The 11,015-nt window shown below is 44.6% G+C and overlaps 1 long non-coding RNA gene and 1 pseudogene across 1 annotated transcript; both read left to right on the top strand.

The window, feature by feature from the left end:
* The first annotated feature begins 4,150 nt into the window (after positions 1–4,150).
* On the top strand, positions 4,151–4,582 carry LOC105416169 (uncharacterized). Its single transcript, XR_966185.2, has 3 exons — positions 4,151–4,302; positions 4,385–4,444; positions 4,535–4,582. It is a non-coding gene; the product is annotated as an uncharacterized lncRNA (long non-coding RNA).
* Positions 4,583–4,605: 23 nt separating this feature from the next.
* On the top strand, positions 4,606–6,302 carry LOC101061241 (glyoxalase domain-containing protein 5-like; annotated as a pseudogene).
* Positions 6,303–11,015: the final 4,713 nt, after the last annotated feature.

Below are 11,015 nucleotides of genomic sequence, written 5' to 3'. Positions count from 1 at the left end.
TGCTGTGATAACTGTGATTATAGCTTTTCACCAAGTCTTGTAAGACGTCGGTGTATCGCAGAGTGTTGTTTGCTGTAAAATATCTCCACATTCTACCTTTTAATGTACGATTAAATCTTTCAATCACAGAGGCCTTAAGGTGGCTGGCGGTGGAAAAATGAACGATATTGTGTTTTCTCATCAAAGCTTCAAAACTCTTGTTAAAAAATTCTTTCCCCGCATCAGTTTGTATTTTTTCAGGCGTCTGACTTGACTCAAAAATGGATTCAAACGCCTTTACCACCTCAGCCGCTGATTTTCTCTTCAGAGCCCTGACGTAAGCTTTTTTGGAAAATATGTCTATGACCGTTAATAAATAATTATATCCGTCATTATGCTCCGACAGGGCTTGCATATCGCACAGGTCCGCTTGAAATTGGTTTAAAGGGCGGGGGGCGAAAACCCTGTTTCTTGGAAAATGTATCCTGGCCGGTTTGTGTAGAGTGTAAGCGTCCTGTCCCTGTAGAAATGTTTTAACATTTTCTCGAGGAACCGTCTTTCCCATTTCTTCTTGCACCCCCTTATGGAGCCGCTCTACACCACCGAGGCTACCGGGATGCGCGGGATCATAGTACACTTTTTCCATGAAGCGTGTCTCAGACATGTTGAAAACAGAATGAGAAGGGATGCTCGTTTGAGAGGTATTTATTTTTTTATTAGGTGTTAAGAAATCTTTAGCATACACATTTTGTGAGTAACATGAGCAAATACATTTGTAACATTTGTAATGTGAAAGTACAGATAGTCAAAAACTAGTCTAAGACCAATGCGTTATCATCAATAGAGTTAAGACTTTATGATCTAGACTGAGGCAGATATCATCGTGTAATTTTCCAAGTTCTTCCAAGATGCTTACAGAATGGTTGTTTTGCACAAGTCTGCTGGTCACATCAATGAGCAAAGCATAAAAGGCTATCATATGACATGGTTTTACAACATCGTTGAACAGTTCTTTAAAAATTACTTCCGACAATCAATCCGACAATCCAGATTTGCTCATAAGCATCGTGTCATTTACCATCTCTTCCCAAAGTGCGGGTCCTGCACACGTTCTGGTTTTTTCCAGCAAGATGTTTTTGTTTGAAGCCGTTTTGTTCTCAATAGCCTGGTACAAGATGTTTATTATCTGACCCTTGATCAATTGGATCTTGACACCTTCTACATCGTTTACAACTTTTCCCCAGAAGCTCCCCATTTTATATCTGAAAATGGTGTTTTCAGATATAAGTGTTTTCAGTCCAGTACTGAGTCACCGTGTCCAGATGTTCCCGTTTAATCTCGCTGTCGGCGATACTCTCGTACATTTGTTGGATGGGAGTGTAGATTAATTCGCTGGATTTCAGCTCGAGCAAAAGGGTCTCTGCGGCGATCTTGACTTTCACGTAGTCAGCGTTGACACCGCACGCTTTCAGGAAATTTTGAATAGCAGGAATGAACTTGGGTGTGTAGAGTCTTTTCATCAACATGTAAAAGTTGTTGCGGTAGAAACCCGGTTCGATCACATCCAAACACTGGTGTTGGCGCTGGCTGGGGTGGTCGATCCGACATCCGTTGCAAACCTCACCCTTGTACAGGTCCAGGACGACGCTAAGTAGATGAAGAACGCCTTTTTTTACCAGACCAAAGAATTCAGATGCCCAGCCGTCAAGCTGGTCAGCACCGTTACATACAGCCCCGGGGAGATCCGATGCGTCGTCGGGCAAAGGCAGATCAGGGGTTGTTGAGCGTGAAAGACTCTCCACACCGCTCACAGAGATTGGAGAACCTGGACATGAAGAAGCCGGAGACGGCGCAGGATCTCTGCCTTGGAGAAGAGACTCGGACAGCTCTGGAAGTGATGCTGAGTCTCTGACGGGTGGTGTCAGTGAGGGTGAGTGAGGACTGGACACCCCAGGATCCGATGCCGAGCGTCCGAGGGGTGGGGTTGGTGGAGGGCTTAGCCAAGGAGCGAGAGACTCGTTAGAATCCGTGGGATCCAAGCGTTGGATGAGTGAGTCAAAGTCCAGCCTGCGAGGCCGAAGCCGACGTTGAGGGCATTCCGCTTGTGTCTCATCCTCATCCCACAGATAGGAATTGCTCGGATTGTCAGATCCGCTCTTGACGCTTCTGTTGGTAGACATGCTCTCCTTAGTGTTTCACTCCGGTAGTGGGTAACGTATGGTTCAGACGAACGTCTTTTATACATTTGAGATATGGGTGTGGGCTTACACGAGGGAGGACTCTTTTTTTCGTCACCACAGTGTTGTTCCAAAGACGACAATGGTGAAAAAATTTTGTGATTTTATCATCCATTTCATGCATCTTTTCGATCCATGCTGCAAGAGGTAGAGTCAACACATTGCTGAAAACCCCACAGTCTGAGTTAAAAAGATCCAAGACAAAATACTGTCTCGGTTTCCCTGACATCTCTTCCATCTGCATCTTGTAGCTAGCACGATAGAACCATCTTCCCGTACCCGAGGTTTTCGTCAACCAAATGCTCACAAATGTTTGTTCTGTGGAAGGTTTCTGTTCTGTGTTGTTTCTTTCTTCACAGCCTTCTTCAGTCACACACACCATTCTCGGTTTGATCAGTTTCAACACACCCCAGTCATTGGAAGACATCGTAGCCGACAACATAGGCCCCTCACTGGAAGATTCTTCCCGCTGATAGAGAATCAGCTCCCCCGTCTTGTAACGGAACACATACCCAAAACTCCCTGTTTGACTATAAGGCTCCAAAGACCATTCTTGCTGCAAAGGCTCAGAAGGTGACGCCTGAGAACGCTGTACAAACACCGTGGATTTTTCAACTACTTTTCCACACAATTCTCTTATAACGGTCACAGCCGTCTCACCAATCACGGATGTAGAACTACTCATGTTGTCCACAGATGGCTATGCCAGGACTATGGCAAAACTGTTTTGTAACTGTTTTGTAACTGTTGCCCTTATTAAAAACAGGCGGGCAAGGGAGAAAGGCGGGACAGGCGGGAAAGGGAGGTGGGGGGGGGGAACAGATGTGGGCGGGTTCAGGGAAAGGTCAACCTGTCACTTTGACAAGAAGTACCCCATTTCTCTCTCTGTTGGAGATGAGGTGGAGGTGAGAACTACCAGTATAACTGATGATTCAATTAACTCAGGTCTGGTAGTTGCAGTTTACCAGTTTTTATGTCCATTGTCTCACAGGTTTTCTCCAGGCTTGGTGATCAGGAATCATTTGGCTGGTGGCTGGCACAGATCAAAATGATTATAGGAGGAGAGGTAATTCAGATGTTGCTGCAGAATCAGAAGCCCTTACTCAGAAGCTGGAGTGGATTATTTTTATAAAAACACAAAAAGTAATTCAGCTTCACGACTAATTATTCATTTTCAGAGGGATGGTAATAAAAAAAAAAAAGCTTCCTTTCTTACACTTGTGAGGGTGAAGTTTTGGTCACCCGCGCTGTTCGTTCACCAGACTCAGAGTAACCACGCAAACAACAGGAGTTCCTTGCAAGGGACAGTCGAGCAGCAGTTCAAGCTTCCTCTGTCAACTCCGTTCGTCTGCTGCTCGCTCACCTCTTATTGGTGCAAACAGAATGTGTGTTCAAACAAGATCTCATATCTCATTGCCTTCTGACATCTCCACCCATCTTAATGAACTTCTCCTATCTTGACCAACAGGATACATCTGGATGCTGGGCTTGGTTGTAAGCAGCATCAGTACTTTTGAATTCTCATGTTGTTCTTCTCCTGTCAACATTCCTCAACACTCAAAATCTACATACTATAGCATTTAAAGATAATACTAATAACAATAATTCTTCTCACACACTTTTCCCAGTTATATCTGATTGAATGCATGGATGGATTCCAGGAGTTTGTCAAATCAGGGTCCGTGAGGAATAAGAATACGGACACTTTCTGCACCGTAGAAATGCTCATGCAGATCTTCTGGTTAGAAGAGCCAAGAGTCAGACTGCAGGTGAGCGCTCAGAGCGTACGCTCCACATACTGTAGGTGACACGAAGAAGTGCACAAGCAGATGTGAAAATGCTGGCTTTGACAGCTGTCAAACATATGTGATCCATGTCTTCCTCTGCCTGGCCATGTAGGAGGAGCAGTGCCACGCACTAGCAGAGACCAAGGATCAGGGCTGTCAGACCGAAGCCGACGACGGCGGTCAGCCAACTGAATATGCTGGTTCTAGCGAGCAAAGGGCCCACACAACAGGAAACGGCAGCTTGCGAGACCAGAAGTGTCTGAGCAGTGAGGCCCACAGCGGCCAGCCACCAGACTCTGGTGAGAAGAAATTAACCCATAATTCACATGTGAAAGCAATAGATTAGATGGTGATGATCATGAGGATGGTGTTTCTGAACAGGGGAACACACTGAAGAATTGTGGCAAACCGACGAAGACCAGCCGGTCTGGACTCTGAAATGTAAGTATCTGGCTTTGTTGTGAAATGAATGCGAGTCCCAGGAAGGGAGAAACTTCTGAACACTAACAGACTTTTATAATTGTGTTCTAGTGGAGCCCAAGCCTCCAAAGGCCCAAAAAAAACGCCCGTCGTCGTAACGTCGTCAACTGCGTGAATACACCATGGATGACGAGTACGACGACAAAGAAATAAGGATGACCCCACAAGGACTCTGCCTGTTCCGATTGTTTGGCAGCCGATGGGTGGCAATGGCCTAATCAGTTTTTCCTTTTTTGAATTACTTCTGTGACGGGTATGGTATGGACCCAAGTGCAGTACAAAACAGGCAATGAACTGATGATCAGTCAACAGGTTTATTAACTGCAATCTGGCACACAAAAAACAGTTTGAGGGCGGGGCAGTGGACCTGGTCGAGGCAGGCAGAATCAGACAAACAATCCAGAGGGAGACTGGCTGAGCTCATGGTCAAAACAGAAGACAGGGTTAATTTATCAGGGGTCAGGCAGAACGTACACAGGCAGGGTCGATACCGGGAAGACAGGCAGGTAAACGCTGGAAGGTCTTGCATTTCAGAGAACAATCTGGCACCGAGTGAGTGTGAGGCTGGAGAATATATACTGGTAGGTGAGCTGATTGATGAGTGAGGGCAGGTGTGTGATCAGTGACTGAGAGCAGGTGTGTGATCAGTGACTGAGAGCAGGTGTGGTGATCAGAGGGTGTGGTGTCAGCAGGGCAGTGGAAAGGTACTGAGTCCATGGGCTGGAGCAGAGTGTGACAACTTCATTTTAAATGATCCATTATTTTTTCCCCCAGAAATTCATGAATATTTGTTCTATTTGTGACTAAAATCTGAAATTGCTCCTATGTTTAGTGATGATTTGAGTCACATGGTGAAATTCAAATGCAATAAAAGCCAAATCTTATTTCATTTAAACCCAATCCTCAGATCCCGAACATTATATTCTCATTATATTAAAGATAAAACGCAGCTAACTATTAACAGTGAAAATATCGGCAGAGATTTGAAAAGTAATGTCGTATAAAGTAGATCAAATTTTTTATACAAGGATCGGAGCAGATTTGTGGATACTGGCTGCAGTACGTACTTCCTTTGGCCTTCCGTTTCGCTAACATCATTTATACCTTCTTGACAGCTATATTTAAGGCGCACATCTTAATCATTGTTTCCTTCATAGACAGACAGTCACTGTTGGGGGGTTCAGGTTAAAAACAACCTGCCAGGTTGAAGCGAGCCATTTAGATCATTTAGTTCTAACCGTGCGAAGTGTGTCAAACACAGTCACTTTCTACACCACGACCCTCGGCATGCAGGTCATCACTTTCAAGGTATGTCAGAAGTTACCATGACCCGTAGGTCATATCAACACGTGTCAGGCTGAAGAAGTTGCTAGCAGAAGGCAGACTATGGGTGTTTCATTTGTGTCCTGCGGCGGCGCGGAAACACATTTCTTGTATTAAGGGAAACCGTAAAGCTCTGGGGTTTGGCCAGCAGAAGTTCAACCTTACCCAGCTGGGGCAGGAGTTTGAGCCCAAAGCAAAGCATCCAACTTCAGGCTCTGCTGACTATCCATAACCAGAAGCCCTCTGGCCCAAGTAGCTGCACATCTGAAGGTATTCGATCCGTTGCTGCCACCACATTTCCTGGGTGATACTTTGAGATAAAGTCCACTCGGTTCATTTACGGTGTTCTTTTAGGCCTGTGGCTTTGAGATCAAGGACGGTCCAGTGGAAAGGACTGGAGCTGTGGACACCATCACCACCTTGTACTTCAGGGATCCAGACCACAATCTCATTGAGGTGTCCAACTATATGCGGCCATCAGAGGGCTCCTAATGAGACTTTGGCTTTTACACAGAAATGTCTCCAACCACCAGACTGTTTCTTTCTTTTATTTCTCAGAAACGGACAATTACTAAATAGAAATTCCAATACAATTCACTTTTCAGGATTAGTTTTGATCTGAACAGTGTCGTTTAATGAATGGACAATTTCCAGAGATGATGTTAAATTACCATGTTTGTGTGACGGGTGCAGTTTGGACCCAAATGCAGCACTCTGGAAAGCTGGACCGTAGTAATGACTTTTATTAACACACGGGCAAACAGGAACTCAGGCAGACAAGGAAACACAGGAAATAGTCCGTTCTTCAGGCTCCGGGCCCACACAAAGTCTATGGGTTGCAGGCTCGGGGAGTGGGACGAGCAGAGAAGTCAAAACCAGGTGAGCAGACAGGAACCAGAGACGCTGAGGCAGAAGTCGTAGTCAGGGGCATGGTAGGTTGTCCGGGGAACAGGCAAGGCAGTGATGAGAATTGTCTTTATCTTGTTGTTATGTGTTTCACCATATGTTCCTGTCTTCTCTTAGAAGTTAGGCAAGGTAGACTCATTAGCAAATGTAATAAAGAACAGAGACATTCCATTCACAGGATTGTTGTTTGTTCCACTGTAATCTCAGGAACCAGTCAGGCAGGGGGTGTTAAACAATCATTGTAAATGGGACATCAGGCTGGGGTTGATGATCGTATTTGCATGAAGAATGGGAACTTTCATCTGGCCACCTGGGAAAATAATGGAAAAGAAGGACTGTACCAACACCAAATGGGACTGGAAGAAGAGGACGAGGCCATCCCAGCAGGGGATCTGGATTGGATTGCATGAACATTGTGAATTTGCATGTGTGTTACTATAAAAGACTGGGCCAAGGGATAGTTAGGTTGTCAGACTTTGTGAGAAGGATTATTGTTATTGTTGTTATTAGTATTATCTTTAAATGCTATTGTATGTAGACTTTGAGTGTTTGAGGAATGTTGATAGGAAAGGAAGAACATGAGAGTGTCGTAAAAGTGCTGAAGCTGCTTACTATCAAGCTCAGCACTTAGATGTATCCTGTTGGTCAGGATTAGAGAAGTTTGTAAAGATGTCAGAAGACAATGAATTACGATATCCTGTTTAGACACCCATTCTGTTTGCACCAATAAAAGAGGTGAGCGAGCAGCAGACGAACGGAGTTGACAGAGGAAGCTTGAACTGCTGCTCGGCTCCCCCTTTGCAAAGGACTCCAGTTGTTTGCGTGGTTACTCTGAGTCTAGTGAACGAACAGCGCGGGTGATCAAAACTTCATCCTCACAACTTCATGCCCTGACAATTGACTCTGTTGTTGCTAGGGTTATGAACTGGCCCGGAGCTCTGTAATATTTGTATCTCGAATTGGTTCTATTGTTAAATACATTTTGAAATTGGTACTTTTCTTCTCGAAGTCTTCATTCAAAGAACACGCGGATTAGCAATTACATACGGGAGGTATTGCGATCCAACAATTTGGTGACCCCGACGTGATGAAGACAGAGAAGTCATCTGAGGCAAAGAATTAAACAACGGTCACTTCGGAGGACAACTGACGACAAAGGGATCCCTAATAAAAAGGTAAGCAGACACCTGTTTAATCAAAAGCTCTGCACATTGGCAATTTCCAAAAATTTGTCATCACTGTCAATTGAAGTGTCCTAGTTATAAATTCCAGATACAAATATAGAAAATATTGAAACGACTGCAGGAATTACGGTTAGAGTCCGGAAAATAGACGGTTAGAGGCCGGAAGTACTGTTGAAAAAACAGGGAATAGACGGTTAGAGTAAACCGGAGATAGTACAGTGCTGTATTGCTGTATACACAGCACTGTATATGAAAAAGATTTGGGTTGGGACTCGGGGCACAGTTGACGGGACGGACACTCCCGACGCCCGAGATTTGTGTTTTTGTGTGGGTTGGAAAAGTGCCAGAGTGAACGTGAATTGAAAGGCTCTTTGTCCTTGGGAATTAACCCCCAGAGTGGAACCGGATCAAAGACGTTTGATCTAGAAGCTTGTTTCACTGAGGCATTGAGCTGACCGTTGGAGTCATTCACATTCAATCTCACTTGGGAGCATAGTTAAAGATGGAACTGGAATGTGGCAAAACGTGTTGGGATCAGGGAGAATGTTCTCCCTATCCTCGGTCTGTGGAAGAACAGTGGAAGTGGACTCTTGATCAGGTGGTGAGTGGCATGAAAGAACAGGACAGGGAGAGAGAATTGGATACAATAAAAAAGTTGTGGAAGGAAGCTCAGAAGCAAAAGATACTTCCCCCTCCAGAGGTGAAGGTTAACTTAGCTGAAGCATTGTGTAAGTGGGAGTCAGAAATTCACACTATATTACAGGATCATCTTGATAATACAAAATTAGGGTTTATAGCAGGAAAATCATGGCAAAAACAGGGTAAGGAGTTAGAAGATAAGCGTTGAAGGATACATGTTGTGGCTGTGGCATGTGCAGCGGTGCACTATTGCAGATCTAGGGGGTTTACACGAGTGCCTAATGTCGAGAAGCCTCCATTAGAAGATCCAAATCAGACACTGACACCTAACACCACTCTTTACCCATCATTACCTACGACCACTTCCCCACCCCCATATCAATTGCCAGTTTTGACTATTAACAGTGGTCAGTTAGATGTGGACAGAGATGAAGAACTGCAGGAGTTACGTGAGACAGTGTGGGAACTTTGGAGACAGGTTAGAAGGATCAAACAGGGACAGGAAGAGGTTGAAGATAACTTAGGAAAAAATTAATTTAGACAGGAAGCTCAGGTGGTTCGCCCTAAAATCTCCCAACAAACTACATTTAAAAAACAGGATAGTCAAAAATCTACATTAGATATTTTTAAAAAACATCTAGTAATCAAATAAAACAAGTAAAAAGAGTTGATCCCTCAGGAGGATTTGCCAGGGCTGAGCACAGGGAGGAGAAGGCAAGACTGATTTATGGCAGTGATAAAGAGGAGAGTGAGAATAAGACAGATGCCCACAAAATTCCGGCTACATTTATTGGAGAATTGGAGCTTCAGGAGCCTGTTGAAGCTCAGACAGAATTATATGAAAAAGATCCGGTGTTACTATAAAAGACTGGGCCAAGGGATAGTTAGGTCGTCAGACTTCATGCCCTGACAATTGACTCTGTTGTTGCTAGGGTTATGAACTGGCCCGGAGCTCTGTAATATTTGTATCTCGAATTGGTTCTATTGTTAAATACATTTTGAAATTGGTACTTTTCTTCTCGAAGTCTTCATTCAAAGAACACGCGGATTAGCAGTTACATACGGGAGGTATTGCGATCCAACAGCAGGCAGAACGAAGACAGGCAGGGTCGGTAACGGTAGTGATGTTCCCTCTGACACGGGGCTTCGAACCACGCCCCAAAACTCGGTAGTTTTTTTCTGAAGCACTGCTCCGGAGCTCGCTTCAAATCACGTGACTGATGACGTTTGAACCACTTCACTGCTTCATTCTATCTGAATCAGCTGATTGGTTCGGTTCAATGGGCGTGTCTCTGTGTTTAAAAATGGATGAAACAGCGCAATACGTTGCCTATCTGGTCAATACCTTTTTGGACTGATTTGATTAGCGTTCGTATTGCTTTCGGTTTGCTTTCTTATTGCTTTGCAATGGAACCAAACAGGAAGAGATCTTAAGTCTGGGACCACTTGAAATGGTGCCGCCGAACAAGGTAAGTGTTACAAACGTATTTTTAAACTCTTATTCACACAGTAACAAATAATAAACCACACACACACACACACACACATCTCATTTTTAATTTGCAGGTGAAGTGTTTGCTTTGTTCCTGACATAATAACAACACGTCATGAATGATGAGGCATTACCGAGCCAAACATGAGAATGAAGCTGGTGGTGCTGCTGTGATGACGTTTCCACCAGGTGAGTGGGTGCTGTTCCAGGCAATATTAAGAGTAACTTTTAAACTTTACTGTGCAGGTTTGGGTGTATAAAATTAGTTAATTAACTAAATTAATCTTGTTCTGCTAACTTCCATATTTTAGGTAGCAGGAAGCAGGAGCTTGATGAAGCTCTAGTGGATTTCATAGTGAAAGATTCCCAGCCTTTCACGGTGGTGTCTGATCCTGGCTTCCGTGCTCTGGTGGCTAAACTGGATCCCACATACACCCTTCCATCAAGGCAGACAGTTAAAGCCATGGTGGAGAGGAGGTATGTGGAAGAAAAGGAGAAGGCCAAGGCAGCCCTGCAGAATGTTGACAGTGTCAGCTTGACCGCAGACATGTGGACTTCCATCAACATGGATGCGTATCTCGCTGTCACCTGTCATGCTATTCATGCAGGTGAACTCTCCACCACCCTGTTGGGAGTTCGGCCTTTTCCTATCAGTCACACAGCAGAGAACATCGCTGGAACTGCTCAAGAGCTTTTAAGGGAATGGGCTCTTGAAGAGAAGGTGAAGTGCATGGTGACTGATGCTGCAGCAAATATTCTGCGGGTGCGGCATGCCGTCTGCCTGGCTCACGCACTAAACTTGATTGTCAAAAAGGCCATGGATGCTACTCCTGGGCTAGATAATATAAGATCAAAAACGAGGCGGATGATCACCTATTTTAAATCAAGCACCACCGCTAAAGAGAAGCTGCAGCAGATCCAGGTGCAAATGGGCCGTCCTGTCACAAAACTTATAATTGAAGTAGACACAAGATGGAATAGCACCTAT

The sequence above is a fragment of the Takifugu rubripes genome, chromosome 18 (genome assembly GCF_901000725.2).
Source record: "Takifugu rubripes chromosome 18, fTakRub1.2, whole genome shotgun sequence".
Lineage (NCBI taxonomy): Eukaryota > Metazoa > Chordata > Actinopteri > Tetraodontiformes > Tetraodontidae > Takifugu > Takifugu rubripes.
The sequence above is the reverse complement of the archived record's forward strand: the minus strand, read 5'-3'. Positions and strand labels throughout refer to the sequence as shown.